At 38.0% G+C, this 24,397-nt stretch overlaps 1 long non-coding RNA gene across 1 annotated transcript in view; it reads left to right on the forward strand.

The window, feature by feature from the left end:
• Positions 1-7,473: 7,473 nt before the first annotated feature.
• The window catches only part of LOC126946609 (uncharacterized), a 500,082-nt gene continuing 483,158 nt past the window's right edge, over positions 7,474-24,397 (forward strand). The window contains exon 1 of the long non-coding RNA XR_007722722.1: positions 7,474-7,625. This is a non-coding gene — a long non-coding RNA (uncharacterized LOC126946609). The remainder of the gene's footprint in view (positions 7,626-24,397) is intronic.

Consider the following 24,397-nt stretch of genomic DNA (forward strand, 5'->3'; position numbering starts at 1 on the left):
GTAATCCCAGCACTTTAGGAGGCCGAGGCGGGCGGATCACAAGGTCAGGAAATCGAGACCACGGTGAAACCTCGTCTCTACTAAAAATACAAACAAAAATCAGCCGGGCGCCGTGGCGGGCTCCTGTAGTCCCAGCTACTCAGGAGGCTGAGGCAGGAGAATGGCGTGAACCCGGGAGGCGAAGCTTGCAGTGAGCCGAGATCGCGCCACTGCACTCCAGCCTGGGGGACAGAGTCAGACTCTGTCTCAAAAATAAATAAATAAATAAATAAATAAAAAAATAAAATAAAATTAAATTAAAACATAAGCTATCTCTTACTATATATACCATACTGGAGGCCAGCCTAGACCAAAGGTGAGCTTTGGACAAACATATTCTTATTTAGTGATTTATGATCCAGTTTTAGGATGGTTTTCAGCCTGAGTGAGCCTAGAATGTACAATTAGTTTTAGGTAGATCCTGAGGCCTTGGGAATTTTATCTTGGCCTAGAGAATCAAGAATAGAAGGTCTCCTTCAAGACAGTGGGGTTACAAGATGACCTATGTAAATAACTTAAAATTGTCTCAGTCCTAGCAACGTGTTCTTATATGAGTTTGCCATTCCTTAGAATCAGGAATATTCCACAACTAGCAGATTTGAAGAATGAAAATCACTCCAAATCTATTATGGTACAAACAGACTAACTGGGAAGATTGCATGATATCTTCGTGATTTAAAGATTAAAAAATAACTGCTCGATTTTAGTTTCCCTAATGGTGTCCTATATAATACTAAACATCCTAGAGGTTCTATAGATATGAATCAATATTTTCTTCAGAAAGTATCCCTGTCTCCAAAACAGACTATTATATAGTGTATATAAATATTTATAATTATATTAAATATATACAATTATATTTACAATTATATTATTGGACAAAGCTAATTATTACAGAATCAATATAGATCAATTTTTAAATGTAATCTCAGATTCCATCTTTAATTCATCTTATAAAATCAAAAGTGTACAAAGTAGTACTTTGACTGAAAAACATGAACTCTCACTTTAGAGGCAAATATTTGGCATGCTGAGACAAATTCTACCCCTACAAATATCCAAGCTGAGGATTTGTGTAAAGAAATGGAAAATCTGGGACAATATCAGACCCGAGAGCCGCAGCCATCATATCATCCATGAACAGTGAAGTCTTAAGCAAAAATGAGCACCATATTTAAATATTTCTGAGTCAATTACATGGATAAATATTTAGAGAAAAATGATTTTATAATGTGAAATTTTTATTGCAATTAACTGCACTCTCAGAGCTAGCGTAACAGTTTCATCAGAGTAAATTGATGAAGAAGAAATTTATTCTGTAAGTTCTCTCCTTCCATGTGCTGCAAATCAGGCTCAGTTACATGTTAAATACCTGTATGCTTCATTTTGCTCATCCTTCTTCCCACAAAGCTCAGAGCTCAACTGATAGTTGCAGTAACTATCTCTAGCTCAGGGTTTTTTTTGTTTGTTTGTTTTGTTTTTTTGGTACCATTATTCTCATTCCCTCCCTTTAGACATCACCTGCTTCTTTAATTTCAGCAAATGCACAATTTAATCAACTGTTCACAAATTAGTATGTTGACTGAATCCCACATTTTAACTTTAGGAGTTGGTTATTGAATTTGGTATCAAAAAAGTAAAAAGTAGTTGGGCATATACATATCCTTAGAGAATGTTTAGTCTGCTTTTTGTCTCAGGTTCAAGAGTTACAAGATACGCATGGTCATTTGGATAGTGGAGATTTAAAAATAGCTCCTGACTACTTAACACATAAATCTGGTTTTGCTCACTCCATGAGAAAAGAACCTTCATTCTAGCTTATGAAAGTGCATACTATGGCCAACTGCTTCTGTCAGCAGAGAGATCCCACACTTCCTCCAATGATTCACTCCATTGCCCTATCTTCTTCCCTACAGTTTTAAAAGCCCAACTATTTTGGTATAAGTTCTTTGAGATACGGAAAAGATTATGCCATCATGTTCATTTCTCATCCAATTGAGGTGGCTTTTATAAATAATTTCAACTTTTATTTTAGATTCAGGGGATATATGTGCAGATTTGTTACATGAGTATATTGTGTGATGCTGAGGTTTGGGATACAAATGTTCCCGTCACTCAGATAGTGAGCATAGGATCCAATACTTACATTTTCACACTTTGCTCCCTGTCTTCCTGCGAGTAGTTGTCATTGTCTATTGTTTCCATCTTTATGTTCATGAGTACGGTGTTTAGCTCCCACTTATAAGTGTGAACATGTAGTATTTGGTTTTCTGTTTCTTCATCAATTGACTTAGGATAATGACCTCCAACTGCATCCATGTTGCTGCAAAGAACATGATGTAGTTTTTTTTATGGCTGCATAGTATTCCATGGTGTGTATCTACCACATTTTCTTTATCTAGCCCACCATTGATGGGCGCCTAAGTTGATTTTATGGTTTTGCTATTGTGAATAGCACAGTGATGAACATATGTGTGCATGTGTCTTTTTGGTAGAATGATTTATTTTCTTTTGAATATACACCTAGTCATAGGATTGTTGGGTTGAATGGTAGTTGTAAATTCTTTGAGACATCTTCAAACTGTTTTCTGCAATGGCTGAACTAATTTACATTCCCACCAACAGTATTTCAGTATTTCTTTTTCTCTGTAGCCTTGCCAGTAACTATTGTTGCTTTACTTTTCATAATAGGCATTCTTGTTTTTTTTGAGATGGAGTTTCACTCTTAGTGCCCAGGTTGGAGTGCAGTGGTGCGATCTCTGCTCACCACAACCTCTGCCTCCTGGGTTCAAGCGATTCTCCTGCCTCAGCCTCCCGAGTAGCTGGGATTACAGGCATGCACTACCATGCCCGGCTAATTTTGTATTTTTAGTAGAAACAGGTTTTCTCCATGTTGGTTAGGCTGATCTCAAACTCCGGACCTCAGGTGATCCAGCCACCTCGGCCTCCCAAAGTGCTGGAATTACAGACGTCAGCCACCGCGCTCAGCCTTTTTTTTTTTTTTTTTTTTTTTCTTCCCTGACAGTGTCTCACTCTTATTGCCCAAGTGGGAGTGGCAGTGACATAATCTCGGTTCACTGCAGCCTCAAATTCCTAGGCTCAAGTGATCCTCCCACCTCAGCCCTCCAAGTAGTGGGGACTACAGGCATACACCCCCACACCCAGGTATTTTTTTTTTTTTGTCTTTTAGTAGAGATGGGGTTTTGCCATGTTGCCCAGGCTTAATAATAGACATTCTCACTGGTGTGAGATTGTATCTCATTGTGGTTTTGATTTGCATTTCTCTAGTGCATAGCAATACTGAGGATTTATTTAAATATGTTTTTCGGCTGCTTATGTCTTCTTTTGAGAAATGTCTGTTCATGTCTTTTGCTCACTTTTCAATGGGGTTGTTTCTTGATTGTGAAATTGTTTATATTGCTTATTAATTCTGGACATTAGATCTTTGTCAGATGCGTAGTTTATGAATACTTTCTCCCATTCTCTATGTTACCTGTTTACTGTGTTTATATTTATTATGCTGTGCATAGGTTCTTTAGTTTAAGTTGGAGATGGGAGTTTTGAGATTTGACAGTGGAGGAATACAAGAACAGAAGCCTTCAGAGAGGTCTGATATCATATAGGAGTAGCAAAATACAACAAAAGAGTTTGCATCATGAAGCTAAACATTTTTTGCTATAACTTCTGTATCATACCATACCAGAAAGAGTGTAGATTCTTCCCAGAATTGAAACATGCCAAAAATCCATCCCATTATTTTCCTAGCCTCAGTGAGGCCCAGGAAAAGAGAGAGGTAGGTGAGAGTTGGAGAATCCACTGCAAGTGAAAAGAAAGTATTGGGAGGCTGGAGTAGATGGTACACCTGAGAGTCAAGAAAAGAAACAGTCAATGTAGAGCTAGCGAAGAGTTCCCTCTTTAAAAAGTTTAGGCTTCAAAAGAAAGGAATCTGATGTTTGGTCACATTCTTAATGTCTGGTACTGTGCATGATATATCTTAGACACACAGCAAATAACTTTGAATTAACTATTTAGGTAAAAATAACAAAATAGATGTAGACTACATTTCCATTCAGTACAGACATGAACACTGAGCTCACATCTATTTTTTTTTTTTTTCCTAGCTCTGTATCCTTAATTCATCATGGCACAGGTCATTTGGAGAATCTGGGGGAAAAAACAGTATAAAACTCTTTCCCCAAAATGCAGCTACAAAATTTTACCCTCATTTTGGGGCTCATGAATCCTCCAAAGCTCATCCAAAAAACTGATAATCCATTGTGGGGAGGGATTGGGAGAACAGTAATCTCTTCATACGTTTAAGATGCTAGAGACGTTCCACTCTACAATTTTATTCAAATAAAATAGTCTTTAAGTTCCTCATAGAAATTGTCATTCTTCCTCATTTTTCTCATGTTCCACTGTACTAAATTGCTTTAAAATGGCTCATAAGCATGCACAGAAGTTAGATCCACATAGCTATGATAAAACATTGACATTTCTAAGTATGTATCAGAAAGCCACCTAGCCACCCAAACCCACAATAATTTGTGGCCACATTGAATGGTTCTAGATTGGTGTAACACTTTTTATACTCTTAAGATGTCTACTAGGATTGCAGCTAATGCTGAAGCTCTCTGTAAAAAAGGCTCTGGTGGGAAGGAGGCAAATACAGTGATGGACCATGTAAGCCCAGCTCAGCAGCAGGTAAGGGATCTGAATGCAGCAGCACATCACACTTGGATCTAATTTTTGGAAATAGTACCTGGCAACTCAAGAAGCAGAATGTACTTGCACTCAGGACATATTCATTTATATAGCTATATAATGATTGTACAAGTCAAAGTTGAAAGAAAATAGAGACTTCAGAAAGCTATATAATTTTAGATGAAACAATTTTGACATGTTTGACTTAATCATAAACTCCTAGGAGTGTTGTAACACAGAATTTTTAATAAAACAAGGGGAAATGCCTTATAGTCTCCCCTGTTTGAATTAAGTCAGAAGTCAGGAAGGATTCTCTTGAGGTTGAATGCTACAAAACCATGGAATGGGTTCATAGAAGAGAAAGATTCTCAATTGTGAAGTCTGTCAGAATCACCTGAGGAGTTAAAACCCATGTATACCTGCAGTTTCCCTCTTCCCTTTCCATAACCTGGGGTGAGGTTGGGAGGTAAGTGCTGGACCGACTAAGGAGAAAAACAACATTTACTAGGTTTTATTGTGTACCTGTTATGCATTTCACCTCTATCATATTCATATTGCATAAGAAACATTTTCCCTGGGAGAAAGTATAGCTTGCTGGTCAAGCAGATAGACTTAGAAACCCAATGACCTAGGCTTATGTTCTGGTACTCTCCCTTAGAAACTATGTGACTTGGATGAGTTCTTTATCCTTTACATACTTCAACTCCCCCTCTTTAAAATGGAGACAGTATTCATCTGAGTTTTTGGGTGATGATGGGGATTTAAATGGAAGAATTTAGATAAAATATGTGGAACAGTATTTGGCACACAGTGACCACTGAGCAAGTGCTGGGAATTCCTCTTAGGAAATTTTATAAGAAAGAAAATGGGAGGTTTAGAAGATGAAGTGGCAGTTAGCTCAAGGTCATGCAGTGATGGAGATTTTAAAAAGAGTCTAGCACACTTTTATGCTGGGGCTCATACAATCTAACTTTGAGGTGGGAGGTTGGATTCACTGTCTTTTCAAGACCATGAGAGACTTTTGATTCTGTCATTTACTTAACACAGGAGAGCAGAACTCCACCGTCATTTTCAAATGAATTCCTTCTTGTGAATATGAAAATAAATAGTAAAATATAATGTGGCAATTATTTATGTGAAAATTATCTTATTTAATATTAATAGTGTTTTTCTTGGCTTCTTTGCTTCAATCTTATGACTGCACACAAAAGAAATCTAAACATTTTACAATTATTTTTGCTGTGTACATTGGAAGAGTCAGGGATTTTCAAGATCAGGGCACAAAACCATATCTTGTGTTTATTTCATATTCCCTAGTAGTTCCCTTGGCCACTGCTCCTGAAGTTCAGGAAATATTGGTCACCATGATGGTCTACAACTGGTGTTGTGTAGTCTGTATCTTAGGGTTTCCTTGTTACCAATTCCTGACAAAATTGTCTAGATATCACAGTTGTTCTACCCTAATATCCACACCTACCCCCAGCAACATTATCCCTGGGCACAGGGCTTCTGGGATTTTCCCTGGGCTCTAAGTTCTAAATTACTTTCCAGCCGTATATATTTCCTGTCTGAAACTTTGCTTCTGATCTTAGCTTAACTTTGCTTCTGATCTTGCCTTGAAGACTGAGACCTCCCCTTGCTTGCTACCAACTCTTGCCCAGGACAGACATAAATTCCATTTCCTCCTTGCTTTATGCCCCACACTGTAAGCTAAGGCTGTCTCTTCTATATCTAAAATCAGTCTTAAATAACCTATTCCTGGACACAGGTGAGCACTCACAGAATCTATTTGATTCAATTTGATCCATTTCAATTTAATTCAATACAGTTCAAGTACTCTGGGCATTTGCTTTAAGATTAGTCCTACATTCAGCACTATTTGTCCATTGACCAAATAGAGGATAAAAATGCATAATAAGGATAAAATATCACATATCAATATAAATATTCTGTCTTTCTGTTCCTCTCAACTTTAACTTTAAATAAACTCCACTTATCTATTTTGTTTCCCTACCCCTAAAACAAGCTATCAGGCTTTTTAAGAGTCCTTGTCACATAAATGCAAGGATCTGGTTTGAGGTATCACCAGAGATCTGACAACTGCTTTGGAAATAGAGTAATAGCACGTTTTTCCCATGGGAGCCATGGGCAATTTGATTCATTTCATATATTTGTGAGAGAGTGTGTGTGGATGGGATGTTCGCCTCTAAAATGCAGCTGACAACGAGTATTTGCAAAAATTAAACTATCTCTATCAGTGTGCATGAAATGTCATGTCAAATTTCACCTCTTAAACCTTGCTCCTGCGTTGTGGGCAGTAGATGTAAGAAGTGGCATATGCACACATCCATACCCATCTGCCCACACTCCCATGCTCACATATTTGGAATTTGCGCACAGGTTGCACACTGGTAAATACAAGACACATCTGCAAAATGTCTGCACCAGTGACATCTGATATTCTCGTGCCAGTCACTTCCCCAGAGATGAGATTTACATAGCAACAGACCCAGCAGGGTCCATTAAATTTCTCCTTACCCTTTCCTAGGGGCAGTGAGTGCCTATTAAGAAACCCCAACGGCTCTGTATGTTTTTCTGAGTCATCACTTGCTCTTTCAGCTGGCTGCCTCACCAGTACTCCCTCATGCTTGGTCTCTCTCTCTCTCGGGACTGGTATGCATGGCCACGCATTGTTAAACATTCCACACTCACACTAAGGTTGGTGTGACAGCTGGGGACCAGGCAGAGATCTGCAATGTGGTGGCACTCATGCACCTGTTGTTGGTAGTGAACTTCTGGCTGCCATTCAGTCAGCAGCTGTTAACTACTAAGGTGCCAGGACAAAATGAAATGCAACCAAGAAGTCATGCCCCATCACAAAGGTATGGTCCTAGTCAAATACCTTATACTTAAACTGATATGATTTTGCATGTCCCCACCCAAATCTCATTATGAACTGTAGTTTCCATAATCCCCATGTGTTATGGGAGGGACCCAGTGGGAGGTAATTAAATCATGGGGACAGTTACCTCCATGCTGCTGTTCTCATGATAGTGAGGGAGTTCTCATGAGATCTAATGATTTTATAGGGGGATTTTCCCTCTTTGATTGGTACTTCTCTCTCCTGCTGCCATGTGAAGAAGGACATGTTTGCTTCCCCTTCTTCCATGATGGTAAGTTTTCTGAGGCTTCCCCAGCCATGGAGAACTGTGAGTTAATTAAATCTATTTCCTTTATAAATTGCCCACTCTTAGGCAGTTCTTTATTCCAGCATGAAAGTGGGCTAATACAGTAAATTGGCACCACAGAGAGTGGAGTGCTACTACAAGGATACCCGAAAATGTGGAAATGACTTTGTAACTGGGTCATAGGCAGAGGTTGGAACAGTTTGGAGGGCTCAGAGAAAGGCAGGAAAATGTAGGAAAATTTGGAACTGATACAGGATTATTTTGCTCCTTACTTCAACTAAATCTGGGTTCTTGTCTCACAACCAGGAAAAATTAGACATGAGGACACATTTCTGGGTGAGGAGGGTGAAATTCATTAAGTGAAAGGGGAGCTCTCAGCAAAGAGAGGGTTCCTGCCAGCCAACTCCCACCTCACAGATTGAATACCAGGCTACCACACTGAGCTGAACTGAGGGGGTCAAGCTGAGGAGCTGAGGAGGCCAAGCTCTTCTCCTGCATAAGACATGGATTCCTGGTGGCCCCACCCCATTCCCACAGTGCATGTGGGCCTCCAGTTCATTGTGGGGATGCCTGGGCCTGTGATTTCTTTAGCTGCACAAAAACATCTGGTGTAAATGCTTGTGGGGCAGGTCAGAGATTCTCTGGGGACCCTTCCTCGTCTGCCTCCTGCCTCTCCCAGAACTTCCTAGAGACTTGTTGAATGACTTTGATTAAAATGCTGGTAGTGATATGGACAATGAAGTCCAGGCTGAGATGGTCTCAGATAAAACTGAGAAACTAATTGGGAACTAATGTAAAAGTCACTCTTGCTATGCTTTAGCAAAAAGACTGGCAGCTTTTTGCCACTGCCCTAGAGATCTGCGAGACTTTGAACTTGAGAGATGATTTAGTATCTGGCAAAAGAAATTTCTAAGCAGCAAAGCATTTAAGAAGTGACAGAGCATAAAAGTTTTGAAAATGTGCAGCCTGACAATGCAGTAGAAAATAAAACCCCATTTTCTGGGGAGGAATTCAAGCATGCTGTAGAAATTTGCATAAGTAACAAGGAGCCAATTGCTAATAGACAAGACAACGGATAAAATGTCTTCAGGGCATCTCAAAGACCTTCATGGCAGCCCTCCCATCACAGGCCCAGAGGCCTAGGAGGGAAAAATAGTTTCCAGGACCAGGTCCAGGGGCTCCCTGCTGTGTGCAGCCTAGGGACTTGGTGCTTTGTTTCCCAGCAACTCCAGCCATGACTAAAAGGGGCCAAAGTACAGCTCAGGCCGTGGCTTCAAAAGGTGTAAGCCCCAAGCCTTGGCAACTTCCATGTGGTGTTGAGCCTATAGGTGCACAGAAGTCAAGAACTGAGGTTTGGGAGCCTCTGCCTAGATTTCAGAGGATGTATGGAAACTCCTGGATGTCCAGGCAGAGGTGTGCTGCATGGGCAGAGCCCTCATGGAGAACCTCTGCTAGGGCAGTGCAGAAGGGAAATGGGGGTTGGAGTCCCTACACAGAGTCTGCACTGGGGCATGGCCTAGTGGAGTTGTGAAAAGAGGGTTGCCATATTTCAGACCCCAGAATGGTAGGTCTATTGACAGCTTGCACCACATGCCTGGAAAAGCTGCAAACACTCAATGCTAGCCTGTGAAAGCAGCCAGGAAGATGACTGTACTCTGCAAAACAACAGGACTGGAGCTGCTCCAGGTCTTGGGAACCCCCTCTTGCATCAGAGTTACATGGATGTGAGATATGGAGTCAAAGGAGGTCATTTTGGATCTTTAAGGTTTAATAACTGTCCTATTGGATTTTGAACTTGCATGGGGCCTATAGCCCCATTTTTGGACAATTTCTCCCGTTCATAATGGGTTTATTTACCCAATTCCTCTACCCCCATTGTATCTAGGCAGTAACTGACTTGGTTTTGATTTTGCAGGCTCATAGGCAGAAGGGACTTGCCCTGTCTCAGATGAGGCTTTGAACTTGGAGTTTTGAGTTAATGTTGGAATGAGTTAAGAATTTGGGGGACTGTTGGAAAGGCATGATTGTGTTTTGAAAAGTGAGGACATGAGATTTGGGAGGGGCCGGGGCAGAATTATATGGTTTGACTGTGTCACCACCCAAATCTCATCTGGAATTGTAGTTCCCATAATCTTCACCTGTCATGGGAGGGACCTAGTGGGAGGTAATTAAATCATGGGTGCAGTTACCCCCATGCTGCTGTTCTCATGATAATGAGTGAGTCCTCACAAGATCTGGTGGTTTTATAAGGGACTGTTCCCCTTTTGATGGGCTCTTCTCTCTTTGCTGCCATGTGACGAAGGATGTGTTTACTTCTTTTTCCACCATGATTGTAAGTTTCCTGTGGCTTCCCAAGCCATGCAGAACTGTGAGTCAATTAAACTTCTTTCTTTTATAAATTACTCAGGATCAGGCACTTCTTTATAGCAATATGAAAATGGACTAATACATAAACCCTACCATTAAAACTCTTCCCTTGGAGAATCATGTTCACCTTAGCCTATTCATGACACTGATAATGTTTGCAATAAAAATCTGTTTAACTTTTTTTGACATGTGTCCTCCAAACATCTTGACTTTGGAACTCTCTACCTTCCACAGATAGTTCCCTAAGTATATGCACATACATAAACACACATACATGTAGCACCCATTAACCAGAATTATGGGCAAATAATACTTGCATTTTCCTAAAGCTGGGTTTACTTGATTACTTGTGAAGCATATATTATAGTAGCTAGAGCTCAGGACCTAGCAGTGACCTTCAGCAAGTTTAAAAATAGTGACTATCTTAAAAAGTTGTTGTAAAAGTTCAATATAACAAAAGAACTAGAAACAACATCAGGTTCCTTGTAAGCAGGTAATGAACATTAATTATTGTTAATTTCCTATGTAGACTATGTTTCTGGAAGTCCCAAATTCTTCTTGCCAGTCACATTGTTTACTTTTTTCCCTACATGGTCAATTTTAAATATTTCTCTTTTTCAAGCTTCTGCCAAAATGATGTTTCTTATCAGTGTTAAGTCTAGGATTTATTTTTTGTCGCAAGGTAACCAATGCAGTGACCTTCTGCAAACCAGTCATAGATACATCTTGCTCTGACTCCAGCTGAGCTAAGGCTGGGCCTAGAGCACTAGGACTCAGCTCCTGCAGTGTCACCTAAGTTCGTCTTTACTAAGCTTGCATGTTTTTGGGAAAGTAAAGGAGGGGATATCTAAAGCTCTGGACAACTTTGAGAAGCTCAATTTTTGCCACCCTGAAGAAAGTATAAGGATAGAGATTTAATGGAGCTGCTGCTTCTGGGTCTGTTGCTTTTGTGTCTCTCCTCTGGGGAAGTGAAGGGCACAACAATATCGGATGTCAGATTTTAAAGGAGGGGATTATCTTCATCTCCTCTCCTGAACCACTAACTGAAATTATCCATTGCTTGCTGCCAAAAGAAAGACATAAATAAAAACAAAACTGAAAGTAAACAATAAAGCAAACAAAACATGCAAACAATGAAACCAAATCTTCTCAGTTTAAACTCTGGGCTTAACATGCCTCCTGTTGTGTTTTGATATTTTGGGGGTCAGAAAAAAGTAAAGAGGTTATTTTATTTCCAGGGCCTTATAAAGACAGATGGTAGGGGCCTCATCAATACTTTGGATACTTCTGGTATCCTACACTGGTTTAAGCCAGATTTAGACTCACCTCATACTAGGTTAAAAAAAAAAAAGTGTTCTAAACATATGAAAATAGAAACAGAATGGCAAGGCCTGGGCTTAGATGAAGCAAGTAGGGCATTTGCATTGTCTGAAAACTTTAAAAGGTGCCAAAAAAACTTAGTAATTGAGGTAAACAATATTTTAAAGCAATATTTTTAAAAAATGAATGCAAAAAATTTGATGATGAACAAAATATCAAAATTTTAAATAAAGGCAAGATCAGCATTACTGAATATTTCTTTTACCTTAGACACTAAGACAGTTAGGCAAAGCACTGTGGGATGGAATTCAAATGTAGGAGCGATAGGAAAAAATTAGGTCAACAGTAAAATTAATTGACAATTTCCATCAGACTAATGCTTATCAAGCTGATAAAATTCTAAGAAGCTGTATCTGACGGCAGAAATAGTTACTGAGAAAAATGTATAAAGAAACATCTTCCTAATTGTCTTAGCAAGCAAGATCAACATACATACTTTTCCCAAAGCAAAAGGGGACAGTGGGGTAGGAGAAAGGAAGATGTATTGGATACCTGTTGTTACTTTTCATGCGATCCTTTAAACTTCAAGATGTCCAGAATTATTTTTATTATTTTATTGCTAAGCAAATGGAACTTGGAGAGTAATTCTCAAATTAAAAACTTATATGGCAAAAGAGCAAGAATTTAGCTCTAGAATTTGCTCTAAAATCTTTGTTATTTTTCCTCCACTCTATTTTGTGTGTGCCTTGGCTTTATTATTTGTAAAGTAATAATAGCACTAATTTTTACCATTTCTTTTTAGTGCATAATGGTTGTAAACTCACTTTAAGCTACATATACACAACAGAAATATAAAGTTTGTTTATTTTTTAATTCATTACCTATTTTTTGAATATCAGGAAGTCAACTATTTTTGATCTGAAATATTGCAGGGTTGGGGAATAAGGAACCTGCCATTTTGATTTTAAGTTTCACAGATTTGCAGGTCCTAAACACTTGAGTTGAGTAGTCTCAATTTTCCTTCTATCTCATGTTGGAAACAAAAATGTAGCTGCTTTATTTCTAGAATACACTGCCTTGAATTGATTATGAAGGCAGATAAGACATTATCTAGGCAATTTTCCAAATTTTTGCTCCTAAGAGATTTGGTCCACAGGTAAAGATAAATCATCATATCTTAGAAGTCTCCCCCACCATTTTTCCTTTTTGCTCCCCACTTACCAATACAACAGAGTTTCTGCAGTAGGGTGACTGTCAGTATTCCCTGGAGTGTCTCTTGAATGAGTAGTCAGACCTTACTCTAGATTTCATGGCAGCTGGAAATGGAATCTGTGTTTCAGATGATGAGCACTGGCTTTTCTGAGTTGGTGATAAGTTCAAATTCATAGCAGGATTGTGAGAAATGCTGCTTCAGTTGCATAATTTGCTTATATTTAAAGAACATATCACAGCATATTTGAAGTACAGTCTTTTATAACAAATATCTCTGTAGGTAGTTTATTATTTATTAATCTAATGACTTAAAATTTCATGATAAAAGATTTAGTGCAAGAGAATGTCTAGCATTGCCAAAATTATTACTAATTGGTTGCTAATAGCTGTTACACCGGCTATGTGTATAATTATGTAAAATTATATTCATGGCCTCAGGTGAGCCATTCTTTGGCAATGGAAATATTCTTGAGCAAGCAGAAACAAACTCAGAGTACTCAGACAGGTTCTTTTAAATACGTTATCTCCCTTGACCCAAACTCTTTCAGTGGAAGAGGAGAGTTCCTATGAAGGTCTAACTTTTGATGTTGTTTTGAAAATACATCTTCATAGGAAAAAGTATCGCAAACTAGGTAAATGGTTAAAAGTGTGGGCATCAACATCAGATACCCTGGCTGTACATTTTCACTTCTTTACTTTCAAGAACATCTATTGGAATTTTGGACAAGCAATTTTACCTCCGTGACACTTGCTTGCCTCACATAAAAAATACAGTTATGATATCTAACTAATAGTGTTGTTAAGAGAACAAATGAAATCATATATATGTGATGGAAAAAATATTAATAAAGAAATGCTCAGAGATGTTGTCTCCCTACCCCAGTCTACCAGCGAGAATGCTTTCGTTGCTAACCCAGCTTTCAAGTCTTAGATTCCTTCTGTGTGATCTGTCTCTGCTAGAGAAACCTTTTGTGATGCAGAATAATCCAAAAGAGATGGAGCCTAAGACTCAGGAGGAAGATGGGAAGGACTTAACAAAGAAATGAAGTCAACAGATATAAAAGCAAAAAGAAGTAGGCAAGGAAGGAGAGTGTAGAATGAGAGTCTGCAGAACGTACAGATGCCAAGAGTTAAGAAAGTAACAAAAGCAGCTACCAGAAGTTTGTATTTGTTTTCTTTGAGGGATTGAAAAAAGAGTTGGGCTTCTTATTTTATTTTATTTCATTGTCGACTGTTCTACTTTGAAACTTTGCATATGACCTTACTAAGGAACCTATTTAGTGCCCTTAATTACATATTATTAGACATGTAAGGTGAATATTATTGAACGTGGCTCATAGGAAATCCCAAATAAACAAGAACTTTTATAATAATAATAATATAATGATGGTGGTTATATCTGGAGTAAAATTCCAGCAAAAGCTTCATTGAATAGGCATGTCTTATTAACATATCATTACAGAGACTTGTATAATTGGAGCACCTAGAAAAAAAATGAATATTTTGTCATCCCTTTCTTATGTGGATCACCTCAGAAAATATATTTCATTAGAAAAACTATTAGAGTAGCTTTCCATTCCTAATGAGATAAAAATTAACATGAACTGCTGACCTCTCCCTTAAATGAACCCTAGAGAAATTAGAAAAATAAAGGAATGAGAGACATTTTGGGAAATGTGAGGCCATTATCGTGCCTTGGTTTATATGTGTGTGTAGATGTGTGTGAGTGTGTGTATGAATGTATGTGTGTGAGTGTGTGTATGAATGTGTGTGTGTGTGTGTGTGTGTGTATGGTGTGATGGCATGGTCTGCGGACTTAAGGCAATTGAGGAACTAGACATTTAAGAGTCTATTTCTTGACTTCTTCTCACAGAAATTGCAATGGCCATGTTGTTGGTATTGAGTGGACAATATGAAAACAGCACAAAAAACTGCTAGGATGAGGGTTGATGAAAACAATTCTTTAGTATTTACTTCTTTAGTACTTTTCCTCCAAATCTCGTGGGTGGTGGATTAGAATTATGAAAAATACCTCTTTATGATATTCTTTATTTTTCTCTAAAAATTTAAAGGTGATCTTCTGACAGAGTTACATTTGAGAGTGGCAGAGAGAGGAACACACACAGTCGTTATGTGGAGTCTTGGGCCTATTTCTTGCCCTCAGTTAGGATGCGGACCAAGGCCAGATCTTTGACCTATTACATTATATATTATCATGGAACTGGCACCCTAGACCAATATGACTAGACACCTGAAGCTTACAAATTCTTTACAAAAAAATAACTTTAAATGTTTGGCTATTTAAATACAACAAATAAAATTTTAAAAGGGCAGATATTGGCAATGTGAAGGTAGGAAGTTTTAAATTAATACAAGTAGAAGTATTTTGGTATCAAATACTTAGCATACAAAATAAAATGTTCAATAGATGATATAATTACCAGAGAGAACACCACTGAAACATGGATTGGTAAGGCAAAAGATGTGATGAAAGAATTATTTTAGAAGATAGCAGGACATTATAAAAAACAAACATAAAATGAAAGGTAGGAATTGTTGCAGTAGAAGTGCCATCAACTGACGTCTATGTTCCAGAGGAGTCAAAAATGGAGGATTGTTGTCAGTGATTTGCTTACAACCAGTAAAACATGGCAAAAGTGGCACTTCTTGTACCTTCTGATGCTAAGTCAACAGAAGTCTTGCCGGTTCTATCTTGATCTCTTTGAATGCCTGTGCTCTAGATGTTCCCTCTCCAAAACCAGTCATCAAGTGAGAGAGATATTTCAAACCTCATTTAAGAGCTTTGGTCAGTTGTTCCAGTTGATCTCAACCTTTCAGCAATCTTCTTGTGGTAGCAGACTTATGAGTGAAGAAGACACCTTGGAAGCAGATCTCTCAGCCACAAATCTGTCAGCCTCCAGCTGTTGGTCACTGTCAGCTGATCTCAACCCAGTTAAGTCTCCAGACATTATGAGGTGGAGAAGAACCATCTTCACTGTACCCCTCTTGAATTCCTAACATACTGAATCTATGAGCATGAAATTTTGAATTGGTTGTCTTTGTTTTTGCTACTATATTTTAGGACTATTTATTATGCTGTAGGTAACTGGAACATTTAATGTGTTCTTTATCAAGAGGTACTTTTTACTGTAATGTAAAGAAACTCAAGAAGGCCCAATTTACGTCTTTAATGTATTCATTCATTCACTTGTTCTTCAAACGTTTGTTAATCATCTATCATTTGTCAAGTGCTATTCAAAGTGCTGAGGATACAATAGCGTGTAACACAGACACAATAGCTGAACTCATAAAAATTACAGCTTTCTTCTGAATTCTTGCAGGAACAGAACTTGTACTCAAGTTAAAACCATACATCCAGGCACAAAGAAACAAGAATTTATAGTTAATACAGCATTGCGTGTCATATAGTCATAGATCAAGTAAATTAAATCATGAATGAAGGAATAAAATGTATGAATATCGAAATGCCTGTATACTAAAGCTTTTGTGAATATATACACACACAAATATATTGCCTTCTTAAATATGTATGTCATATGCAATTAGTTAAATGTTCTATTTGAATAACAAAGGCTTTGATCAAGAGCAAATGATTCTATCTAGAATAGTACTAATGAAGATGACTTTTTGTTTCTCAAACAGCATGATCAAGATCAACCATGAAGAACTCTGGAAGAAAATTCTATAAAACTACTGAGATTCAAAGCATTCTGGAGCTGACATTAACCTTTGAGCTTGCTGACTCCAACCCCCTTATTTTACAGCTGGAGCAACTGAGCTCCAGCAGGCAGTGAACCAGATGGGTCATGGTATCAGCGGTGGTGCAGAGCAAGCTAAACTCTGCGAGGTCAACTGAGGTCCCGTGTAACCCAGAGGGATCCTGGCATGAATTTTAAATTCTCTCCTCAATTCTGGCATCAGTTCTAGTATCCATATGTCTGTGCATACATAGAAGCTGAGGCAGAGAAACTCATGAGAATTGCCAAGGCCCTAGAATCCTGAAAACAGTTGCTAATATCCTGTTGCCATGACAACCCACTCAGGAAAGAGCCTAGGTGCCAGACTTAGATTTTTTTTTCCTGGGTCCCAGAGGAGTACCAGAGTGAGTTGATAACTCTTTTATTGCTACCTGGAGAGAAGCCTTTCCTGCCCTGTGTATCTTCCAATAGCAGATCAACACTCCAGGGATGGTAACTGATGCAACTGTGGCTGGTTTCATTTTCTTTAGAGACAAAGGTCTCCGATGATTATTGTGCCATGAAGAATAAGGGACTTGTACAAGCTAACATGTCTGTAAAAACATGTGATTTCTTTAGTCCCAACTACCTCCGCATTTATGAGGCTCCCTGCTTTATTTTCCCCTACTTGTTTTTCACCAGTGCATCTGCTCCTTCCTGCAGAGGAAATGTTTGTACCGTTCAAATGGTTGGACTATGAGTCACAGATTAAACAGGACGGACTTTTCTGAATGATGCTCAGCAAGGCCTTAATTAAAAGGAAGGAAGAAATTCTGGTGAGTGGTAGCAAGGTTGGGTAGTTTAGAGCCATGCAAAGTGCCAGCCTTTCCCTAGGTAACCACTCGCCTTCTGGCATGAAATCATCCAAATTTAGGATACGTAAGATGCACAGGACCTGGAAATTCTCAGAACTGCATCATGATGCCTCCAGAACCTGTGTACCTGAATGTTGGAACAAGATAATGATTACTAACACTCACTTGCTTCCTGTATGTCAGACACTATTCTAAGCATTTTTATATTCTAACTCACTAAATCATCACAATAATTTAATAAAGTTGGCACTAGAGAAGTAAAGGGTCTCTCACATGGACACCCAGCTAAATCAGTGGCAGTGCCAGCACATGAATTCAGGAAGCCTACACTCTGTCCCAATATGCCACCCCACCTCTACTGATATATGACTGTCTGTCTGGCTGGTGCTAGATGGCATCATATGCCTTCATCATGACTTGTTGAATATGCCACTACTTTCACATTTTTCTGCTCTATCCAAAATGCATTTGGCCATTATCTCCTTCTTTTCATATTCTACACTGCTGCCTTAGTTAAGATACTAATATTTATTTATTTATTTATTTATTTATTTATTTATTTATGGAGTCTTGCTCTGTCACCCAGGCTAGAGTACAGTGGCACAATCTCAGCTCATTGCAGCCTCTGCCTCCCGGTTCAAGTGATTCTCCTGCCTCAGCCTACCAAGTAGCTGGGATTACAGGGGCATGCCACTAGGCCTGGCTAATTTTTGTATTTTTAGTAGAGACAGGATTTCACCATGTTGGCAAGGCTGGGGTTGAACTCCTGACCTCAAGTGATCCTCACTCGGTGGCCTCCCCAAATGGTGGGATTACAGGTGTGAGCTACTGCACCTGGCCCTAATTCTTTCTTGACTGGGAAATTCAGCATCCACATATTATATCTCCCTGTTTCCCATATTGGTTTTGTTCAATCCATTCTCCACATTGCAGCCAGAGTGATTATTCTAAAATGTATCTAAGATCTTTTTCACCCTTATTTTAAAACCCTGCAATGATTTTCTTGTCTTCCGCTTGGTTCTTAAATCTTTAGCAGGCTATTCCTGTGTCTTAATCACACTGCTGCCACAGTTAGGTTTTTCTCTATTGTGATTGTCTATTTGGTCTAGCTTAATTGTGACCTAATCCAAGACAGGGCTTTTGATTTTATCATTTTCTCCACTCCCTAAAACACTTTTTTGCATGTGGTAAATGTGAAATAAGACAAAGAAAGTTGAGTTAATAGTTATTGAATTAAGATGAATAGTTAGGCCTTGGTCTCCATATTAGGAAGCTGCCATGATATACTTCTGTTGTAGCTTACCCTATACATGAAATTACCATTATAAAGCATATATTCATCTCACAGAAAAATTAAAGAATATGAATCTGACAGACACAGTATATACTACTCTGGAGAAAAAATTTGCTGAATCACAGAACAAATTGCTTTCAGTCTCAGTCCAGAAATCCTAGTCAGAGATATGTTTTTGAAAATTAATATCTGCCTTTTCTTTAAGTAACCAAAGCCATGCTAATTCTACTGGGTGAACATTGCTCTAATTGCTTTTAGTGCACATGATCCATTAATGTCACATGTCATAATACACCTTGTTAGAGAACATTGTTTTATAGTCTCAGTCATAATCAGCCATATTTGTCGATCATGCACAGTGTTGAGAACCATGTATTAGAAAGTTTAGTGCAGAATGCACAGGAAATGCCCCAGTGTCCTGAGGAGAATTTCCTCAGTTCAGTTGATGGTACTTTCTTCCATCTAGCCATGTAATCTACCAACCTTGGGTCTGTCTTCCTCTCCCTCAGCTTCCACATTCAATAGCTATTGTTGAATCCATCCCCTCCTCATCTCCACTGCTACTACTTCTGCCCTAGGCTTTGTCATCTCCTAGTGGAAACTGGAATATCTTCCTCATTAGTTTCCCTGTCTCCTGTCTTTCTTCTTCAAAATGCCTTCTTAGTATTTTATTAAGAAAGTAAAGCTTATCATGTCATTTCCTTATTTAAAACTCTCTGGATACTCTTCATAATCCGAGTTCAGGCTAGCATTTAAAATCTCATATTATTTGGCTAACAGTTAAATTTACTGGGTGTCAGGCACTATTCTAAGTGCTTTAGTCCTCTTGTTGGCTTCTAAGGGTCTCCATGTCTCCCCAGGAGACACTCCTATGAGGGAAGTGCTATTTTATCACTGCCTTACTTTCAACTTCAAAAACTGTGTATTCTCACTACATGTTGTACGTATGTGAGGTACCTTGTACTTCAAGAGATTTTCTGCATATTATTTTCTCTGCTTGATATGACTTCCATTTCCTTCCCATCTCATTGTCTTAACTGGTTGCTCATCCTTTAAAGCTAGTTACAGGCATATCAAAAATTACAGGCTCCAAAAAGAATGTTTTAACCTCATCCATGATGCCAGGCAAGGAGCCCTTGTTCTATGTTTCCGTAACACCTTATATAAAATCTGAACATGATATCTGTCATGAAGAACTCCTATTGTCTTTTTAGGGACATATAATTGACCTAAGTCCTTAAGGACAGGAGCTATGCTTGATTCTGTGTCGATCTTTGAATCCTACTTACTTCCAGTGGATGTTCAATAAGCACCTATTAAATAGAATAAGTACTTCCCTGCATATTCATGTAAAATAATATTTATATATTCTTTTATGACCAACCATTAGTATGAGTGACCATTGGGATTATAAAATGGGCTTTACTATTTTCTAATATGTTCTTTCCCATCCTGAGTCTCAATATGCTTTATATATCAGAAATATTTTATAATTATTATAATAAATATTCAGAAAACAATGAAACATTTATGATAATATATTACATTATAAGTACCACTTCAGGTACAAAAGAGAAAGAGAGGAAACCAGAATTATTGTGAGAAAAAAGAGAGTTGAGATCTTTGATATGTTATTCCAAGGCAACAGAATTTATAGAAGGGTGACGACAATGAACTCACTCAGGCAGCTGACATCTCAGTGCGACAGTTTCATATTTCTAATAAAATTATGATGTTAGATATACTGTCGAAACAACAAGGGAAGAAAGAATAATAAACCAGGAAAAAAGTAAGAGAAAATTGGATATAATCTGAGCACTGGTGATAGCTGAAAACACGAGCAGTGAGCTAATTGAGGGACAGAGTTTTAAGAAAGAAACTAAAGAGCACGAAATAATACCTGGTTAGTGAGCTGGCTAGAAAGGGGATCAGCAAAGGAAAAGTGTTTATTTGTTGGCAAAAGCTCCAGGGACAAGTCAGCTCTTTATTGAGTTTGAACATAAGGAGAAGTACCCAAGAATTTAAAACTTTCATCACATTTGTTTCATCTGTCACTTTATTTACTTTCTCTTGAGAATTTAAATGGAGAGAGATCTGAGTGAATTTGAAATTTGTTATTTTATAATGTTAAGTCCAAAGCTTCTAAATAGTTTTGAGAAATCATAAGGTCTGTTAGAGATTTATTTAGCATTTTAAAATGTGCCTGTTCCTTACATTTGAAGTCCCCCTTCTGTTTTCTACACATTACCAGCTACATTCGACCTTCAAATAGAAGAAGAAAATTATGACTGACACTAACAGTGGTTAAGAGATTTCTATATGACAAGAAATAATGCTGAAACTTTTATACAGATGACCTTATCTAGTCCCCCAACTATATCAGTGAGGACTTATTTAATCAGCAAACTATGTATTGAGCACCTATTATGTACAGACACTCTTTAGCTGCTGACAATACACAATGAGCAAAATAGATTCCAATTCTTGACCACATGAAGCTTATATTCTCATGGGGGAAGATAGATCATAAGCAAAATAAATTAGTGTAATATAACATATAGTATATTAGAATATTGGCAAAAATAATGAGGGGAAATGGGATTGAAAGTTCTTGGGGCAATGTTTCATTTCAAGTAGAATGATCAGAGAAGGCCTCGCTAACAAGATGACTTTATTAGAGGCTTTGATGGTGAGGATGTATGTGGGAAGAAAATTGACAGCAGATGGAATAGCAAGAACAAAAGCTCTTCTAATTTAGGCTTTGAAAAGCAGTATGGAAGCCAATGTGTCGTAGTGTGATCTATACTTTCTAGAGTAGGGACAGTATGAAGAAATAAAGTTGGAGACAAAAAAGGGAGAGAAGGTGAGCCAGGGAGCTGAGAAGTATTGTGGGGAGACGTAGAGGGCCTTAGAAGAAATTGTTCCTTTCCCCCGAGTGAGACAGGAAGGATTTGACAGGTTCTGAGCAGAGATATGACCTGATCTGAGTGATATTATAGCAGGATCAGCACAGGAAACAAGTGGTACCCAGGGAGGAAGCAGGCAGGAGTTGGAAGAAGTGATATGTTTCTAGAACAACATGTGTCAGTTGTGATGTGAATATGAACTTCCTGCTAATGGATATGTAATTTTGAGGCCTGTAGGCTGTAATATCCTATGCCCTGGCACCACTGATTATAATGGACTCCACTTGTTGCAAATAGACCATCTCACACTAAATTCTCTTTTATTATTTTTTCATTAGACAACCGCAATAAAATTACTTCCATTGCCTCTGTTACATTTTTTTATGATGTCAAACCAATGTCTTACATTATTAAAGAACTTAAAATACAAAAGTTTCATTCTATGGACAGATCTTCAATTGCTATTTATTACCGCAAAGGAAAGTACATCATTATTACTGGTAATATAATATAGCCATAAGCCTGAGGTGACTTTGGTCAAGCTGACATTAAAATATGCCCCACTAATGTCAGTCAGATTTGCTTACTGATACATTAACACTTAAATATTGTTACCATGAATATTCACTTGGCATCAAAATAATCACAAATGCCAATCAAACACAGTCATTGAAGTTATGAGATAATCTCTGCTAATTTGTTGATCAAACAGATGATCCAGTATATGCTTTTATATCTTTGTAGATTAAATTCCATCTATAATACAAAATTAAATAATAATCTCAGTTAATAATAATACAGTAAATATCTCAATGGTCCTTTTAATAATAAAAAATAGTCATTGCTTTTTACCTCTCAAAAAGAGGTTAGTATATTAGTCATCTATTACTGCAATGATGCTATGTAACAAACTACCTTCCAACTCAAAACTTAAAGTATAATTTAAAAAAAAAAAAAACGAAAAAGAAATAGCCCCCCCTTCATTCCTGGAGCTGTTGCAGCTGTGAGTCTACTGATGAAGACAAGACTTAGCAAGCTTGTCTCTTCTTTGAATTGCAGGCCTTTGAGTTAGCTGGGGGATAAAGACACTGTTCCATGTGTCTTCATCTTCCTTGAACCAGTGGAATAGGCAGGGCACATTCTTCTGAGAGCAATGGCAGAGGTACAGAAGAGCCTGGACAACCTAAAAAGTATATTTCCAGCAGGCATGTGCCACAGCTGGCTCTATTTACTTGTAAGATCTGATTGCTAAATGTTCAGCGTTTTCTGAGGTGGTTGTTAAATGCAGCCATTATTAAAATTTAAATTACATAAAGGTATAGATAAATACATTATATTAAAAAAGAAAATAATAAACACTAAAAACTCACCACTTCCTAATTATTTTTCTACATTATTTTAATCTAGGATCTTGAGATCATTTACATCTAGTATTGTAGCAGGACGAGCGGCAGACAAAACTCCTCAGACACGGAGTTACAGAAGGAAGGGGTTTATTCGGCCGGGGGCATCGGCAACACTCCTGTCTCAAGAGCCGAGCTCCCTGAGTGAGCAATTCCTGTCCCTTTTAAGGGCTCACAACTCTAAGGTGGTGCACGTGAGAAGGTGGTGATGGATTGAGCAAGCAGGGGGTACGTGACTGGGGGCTGCATGCACTGGTAATTAGATCGGAATAAAACAAGATAGGGATTTTCACAGTGCATTTCTATACAATGTCTGTAATCTATAGATAACAGAACCGATTAGGTCAGGGGTCGATCTTTAACTACCAGGCCCAGGGTGCGGCGCCAGGCTGTCTGCCTGTGGATTTCATTTCTGCCTTTTAATTTTTACTTCTTCTTTCTTTGGAGGCAGAAATTGGGCATAAGACAGTATGAAGGGTGGTCTCCTCCCTTAGTATGTCTATACAGTAGAGATATTATAACATGATATGTTACTGTGAATCTCTTTCCATCTCCACATTCACTAATGTCTCATTGGTAACATGAAGTTGGCCGTGGTGAAAGTATTTATACCATGAATATCATCAAATTTGAGAAATCAGGAACTTCCTCATCTTGTTTAACTGATTCTCAAACCAAGCTCTTTAAGAATTGGAGAGCCAGTTGTTACACATTTTTAAGCACACCATTCATTTTGAGCCTTTGCTCACATCAGTTCTCCAAATATCCTATTGATCAAAATCAAGCAATGGTGAAATACACTCTGCCTTTAGTGAAAGACACTGCAATATCACAAGACAAGGTGAGTCTATAGGGAGGGCTGAAGAACTGAAGCAAATAATTCAATCTATCATAGTTGAGAAAAGATACAAAAGGCATATAAATAGAGAAATCAGTGTTTTATGTATGTGAATGAATGTGTATACATTACTGTGATTTTTCTCAAAAGGCATTTTTTTCTTCATTATTTCTAACATTTCTCAAAGGAAAACAAATATTTAAAAGTGGCAATTTGAATTACAAGATAGATTATTGTCTATTTGTATTTATGAAGTGTTCATTAATTATGATGGTAGACAATTCAAACAGGCTAGAACGAGTTTCTTGGTCATAATTCCAAAGTTCTAACAAGCACAATTTATAGTAAAAATTTATTCCATTTTGAATCTATCGTATTATCCCCAATCCACGATTTTTTTAAAGTACTAAAAAGCTGACATGGGCTATATGAAAGAACATTAAAATTTAACATTAAGAATGTTGGTTAATAGTCTTACTTTCCTTATGTGCGGATTTGTCTGCACTCCCAGCTGTACTGAAAATGTTTTCGGAACAAAGGGAGGAGGACATCC

Source organism: Macaca thibetana, chromosome 2 (genome assembly GCF_024542745.1).
Source record: "Macaca thibetana thibetana isolate TM-01 chromosome 2, ASM2454274v1, whole genome shotgun sequence".
In the NCBI taxonomy this organism is placed as follows: Eukaryota; Metazoa; Chordata; class Mammalia; order Primates; family Cercopithecidae; genus Macaca; species Macaca thibetana.